The 5,390-nt window shown below is 37.3% G+C and overlaps 1 non-coding gene across 1 annotated transcript; it reads right to left on the bottom strand.

Moving 5' to 3' along the window:
• Positions 1 to 2,235: 2,235 nt before the first annotated feature.
• Positions 2,236 to 2,339, bottom strand: LOC112704659 (small nucleolar RNA R71). Its single transcript, XR_003155273.1, has one exon. It is a non-coding gene; the product is annotated as a small nucleolar RNA R71 (small nucleolar RNA).
• Between the last annotated feature and the right edge of the window lie 3,051 nt (positions 2,340 to 5,390).

Below are 5,390 nucleotides of genomic sequence, written 5' to 3' on the forward strand. Positions count from 1 at the left end.
ACAATCTCTGTGGATCGACCCTTACTCACGTAAGGTTTATTACTTGGACGACCCAGTACACTTGCTGGTGAGTTGAACGGAGTTGTGAATTTAACCAAGAGACACAATAGTTTTTGTGTATATGCTAAAGAGCCAATATTGATGATCACAATTTCGTCCACCAAGTTTTTGGCGCCGTTGCCGGGGATTGTTCGAGTATGGACAACTGACGGTTCATCTTGTTGCTCAGATTAGGTAATTTTCTTTTCAAAAATCTTTTTCAAAATTTTTCTTTTCTTTTTCGTTTTTCCAACTTTGTTTTTCGAAAAAAATTAAATAAAAATACAAAAAAAAAATTAGAAAATCATAAAAATCAAAAAATACTTTGTGTTCTTGTTTGAGTCTTGTGTTAATTTTTAAGTTTGGTGTCAATTGCATGCTTTTAAAAATTTTTCTTGCATTTTTCGAAAATCTCATTCATTCATAGTGTTCTTCATGATCTTCAAGTTGTTCTTGATAAGTCTTTGTTTGATCTTGATGTTTTCTTATTTTGTGTCTTTCCTTGTTTTTCTTGTGCACTTTTGCATTCATATTTTTCATGCATTAAAGATTTCTAAGTTTGGTGTCTTGCATGTTTTATTTGCATCAAAAAAATTTTCTTCAAAATTATGTTCTTGATGTTCATCATGATCTTCAAAGTGTTCTTGGTGTTCATCTTGACATTCATAGCATTCTTGCATGCATCTTGTGTCTTGATCCAAAATTTTCATGTTTTGGGTCATTTTTGTGTTTTTCTTTAAACATTCAAAAATCAAAAAAAAAATATCTTTTCCTTATCTCCCTCTAAAATTTCGAAATTTTGGGTTGACTTGGTCAAAAATTTTTAAAATTAGTTATTTCTTACAAGTCAAGTCAAAATTTCAATTTTAAAAATCTTATCTTTTCAAAATCTTTTTCAAAAATCATATCTTTTTCATTTTTTATAATTTTCGAAATTTCGAAATTATTTTTCAAAATATTTTCAAAAATCTTTTTCTTATCTTTATATCAAATTTTCAAAAATTAGCTAACAATTAATGTGATTGGTTCAAAAATTTGAAGTTTGTTACTTTTTTGTTAAGAAAGGTTCAATCTTTAAGTTCTAGAATCTTATCTTGTAATTTCTTGTTAGTTAAGTCAATTTTAAAATTAAATCTTTTTCAAAATGTCTTTTTCAAATATATCTTTTTATCTTTTATCTTATCTTTTTCAAAAATTTTATCTTTTTCAAATTTGATTTCAAAATATCTTATCTAACTTCTTATCTTCTTATCTTTTTCAAATTTGATTTCAAATCTTTTTCAATCAACTAACTAACTCTTTGTTTGTTTCTTATCTTTTTCAAAACCACCTAACTACTTTTCCCTCTCTAATTTTCGAAAATACCTCCCTCTCTTTTTCAAAAATTCTTTTTGTTTTAAATTTTAATTTTAATTATATTGTGTCTTAGTTGTTCGAAAATTACTAACCTCTTTTCCAAAAATTATTTTCGAAATCTCCCTTCTCTTTTCTTCTTCTATTTAATTATTTAATTACTAAAACTTCTCTTCACCTCTCTTCATCAAAATTCGAATCCATCCCTTTTCTTTCTTATACCCCTATCTTCTTCTACTAACATAAAGGAATCTCTATACTGTGACATAGAGGATTCCTCTTTCTTTTCTTGTTTCTTCTCTTTCATATGAGCAGGAACAGGGAAAAGGGCACTCTTGTTGAAGTTGATCCAGAACCTGAAAGGACTCTGAAGAGAAAATTAAGAGAAGCTAAATTACAACAATCCAGAAATAACCTTTCAGAAATTTTCGAACAAGAAAGACATTGCAGCCGAAAATAATAATAATATAATAATGCAAGGAGAATCTTGGTGACTTCACAAAGCCAACGTCCAAGTTTGATGGAAGAAGCATCTCCATTCCTGCCATTGGAGCCATAATTTGAGCTGAACCTCAGCTAGTTGCCTTAATGCAACAAAACTGCAAGTTTTATGGACTTCCATCTGAAGATCCTTATCAGTTTTTAACTGAGTTCTTGCAGATCTGTGAGACTGTAAAGACGAATGGAGTTAATCCTGAAGTCTACAGACTCATGCTTTTCCCTTTTGCTGTAAGAGACAGAGCTAGAATATGGTTGGATTCACAACCTAAGGATAGCCTGAACTCCTTGGAAAAGCTGGTCACTGCCTTCTTGGATAAATTCTTTCCTCCTCAAAAGCTGAGCAAGCTGAGAGTGGATGTTCAAACTTTCAAACAAAAAGATGGTGAATCCCTCTATGAAGCTTGGGAAAGATACAAGTAGCTGACCAAAAGATGTCCATCTGACATGTTTTCAGAATGGACCATGTTAGATATATTCTATTATGGTCTCTCTGAATTTTCGAAAATGTCACTGGACCATTCTGCAGGTGGATCTATTCACCTGAAGAAAACGCCTGAAGAGGCACAAGAACTCATTGACATGGTTGCAAACAACCAGTTCATGTATACCTCTGAGAGGAATTCTGTGAATAATGGGATACCTCAGAAGAAAGGAGTTCTTGAAATCGATGCTCTGAATGCCATATTGGCTCAGAACAAAATGCTGACTCAACAGGTTAACATAATCTCTCAAAATCTGAATGGATTGCAACATGCATCCAACAGTACTAGAGAGGCAGCTTCTGAAGAAGCTTATGATCCTGAGAACCCTGCCATGGCAGAGTTAATTACATGGGTGAACCTTATGGAAACACCTATAACCCATCATGGAGAAATCATCCAAATTTCTCCTGGAAGGATCAACAAAAGCCTCAACAAGGCTTTAACAATGGTGGACGCAATAGGCTAGGCAATAGCAAGCCATATCCATCATCTTCTCAGCAACAGACAGAGAATTCTGAACAAAACACCTCTAATTTAGCCAATATAGTCTCTGATCTGTCAAAGGCCACTTTCAGTTTCATGAATGAAACCAGATCTTCCATTAGAAATTTGGAGGCACAAGTGGGCCAGCTGAGTAAGAAAGTTATTGAAACTTCTCCCAGTATCTCCCAAGCAATACAGAAGAAAACCCAAAAGGAGAGTGCAATGCCATTGATTTAATCAAAGTGGCCGAATGCATAGGGAGGAGGAGGACGAAAATCCTAGTGAGGAAGACCTCCTGGGATGTCCTTCAAGCAAGAAGGAGTTTCCTATTAAGGATCCTGAGGAATCTGAGGCTCATACAGAGACCATAGAGATTCCATTAAACCTCCTTCTGCCATTCATGAGCTCTGAAGACTATTCATCCTCTGAAGAGGATGAAGATATGACTTGGAGAGCAAGTTGCTCAATATTTAGGAGCTATCATGAAGCTGAATGCCAAGCTGTTTGGTAATGAGACTTGGGAAAGTGAACCTCCCTTGCTCATTAGTGAACTAGATACTTGGATTCAGAAAACTCTACCTCAAAAGAAGCAAGATCCTGGAAAGTTCCTAATACCTTGTACCATAGGCACCATGAGCTTTGAAAAAGCTCTATGTGATCTGGGGTCAGGGATAAATCTTATGCCACTCTCTGTAATGGAGAAGCTGGGGATCATTGAGGTACAACCTGCCTTGTTCTCATTACAATTGGCAGATAAGTCTTTGAGACAAACTTATGGAATGGTAGAGGACGTTTTAGTAAAGGTTGAAGGCCTTTACATCCCTGCTGATTTCATAATCCTAGACACTAGGAAGGAAGATGATGAATGCATCATCCTAGGAAGACCTTTCCTAGCCACAGCAGAAGCTGTGATAGATGTTAACTGAGGTGAGTTAGTCCTTCAATGAATGGGGACTACCTTGTGTTAAGGCACATGGCCATCCCTCTGTGACAAAGAGAGTAAGCATGAAGAGCTCTCAAGTTCAGAGTCAAGAAGAGCCCACACAGTCAAATCTAAGTTGGTGTGTGAGCCACAACGAAACTCTAAGTTGGTGTTAAGATCCCATATCCAACTCAAGTTGGTGTGGACAACTATACAACATTGACCTGATCACCTGGTGGCTCCATGAGAGCCACTGTCAAGCTATTGACATTAAAGAAGCGCTTGTTGGGAGGCAACCCAATTTTATTTATCTAATTTTATATTATTTGTTTCTTTGTTATTTTTGTGTTTAATTAGGTACATGATCATGAGGAGTCACGAAAAAATCAAAAAATTAAAAATAGAGTCAAAAACAGAAGAAAAAAAATTTTCACCCTGGAGGCAGCACAGACTGGCGTTCAACGCCAGTAAGATGCATCTGGCTGGCGTTCAACGCAGAACAGGAGCACCATTCTGGCGCTGAACGCCAGAAACAAGCAACAACCTGGCGTTTAACGCCAGGATGTGCACATAGAGGACGAACTGGCGCTGAACGCCAGAAACAAGCATGAAACTGGCGTTCAACGCCAGAAACATGCATTACATGGGCGTTTAACGCCCAGAACATGCACCAATGGGCGTTTGAACGCCAGAATGATGCATGGAGGCAATTTACATGCCTATATGGTGAAGGAATGGTATTTCTTTTCACCTCAGGGATCTGTGGACCCCACAGGATCCCCACCTCAGGATCTGTGGACCCCACAGGATCCCCACCTACCTTTCTTTTAATCCTAATCACACTCTCCTAATCTAAATCTCAATTTCACTCTTCCCCATGTCACTCTTCCCAAAAACCTTCACCAATCACCTCAATTCCTCTTCCCAATTACCCCATACACCATTCACATCACCTCCTCTCCCCATAACCCCACCTACCTCCATAAATTCAAATTCATTTTCCCACCCATTCCCACCCAAATTGGCCGAACTCCCACCCTCCCTCTCCCTATAAATACCCTTCTTTTCTTCTTCATTTTCACACAACACAAACCCCTTCTTCTCTCATATAGCCGAACTCACTCCTCTCCTCTCTTCCAAATTCTCTTCTTCTTCTTCTACTCTTCTTTTCTTTTTTGCTCGAGGGCGAGCAAATTTAAGTTTGGTGTGGTAAAAAGCCTAAGCTTTTTGTTTTTCATCACCATCAATGGCACCTAAGACCGGAGTATCCTCCAAGAAAAGGAAAAGGGAAGGCAAAAGCTTCCACCTCCGAGTCATGGGAGAAGGAAAGATTCATCTCCAAAGCCATCAAGACCACTTCTATGATGTTGTGGCAAAGAGAAGGTGATCCCGAGGTCCCTTTCAGCTCAAAAAGAATGAGTATCCGGAAATCCGACATGAAATCCAAAGAAGAGGTTGGGAAGTCATAACCAACCCCATGCAACAAGTCGGAATATTGATGGTTCAAGAGTTCTATGCCAATGCATGGATCACTAGGAACCATGATCAAAGTATGAACCTGAATCCAAAGAACTATTATCACAATGGTTGGGGGAAATACTTAGATTTTA

This window comes from Arachis hypogaea, chromosome 7 (genome assembly GCF_003086295.3).
Source record: "Arachis hypogaea cultivar Tifrunner chromosome 7, arahy.Tifrunner.gnm2.J5K5, whole genome shotgun sequence".
NCBI lineage: Eukaryota > Viridiplantae > Streptophyta > Magnoliopsida > Fabales > Fabaceae > Arachis > Arachis hypogaea.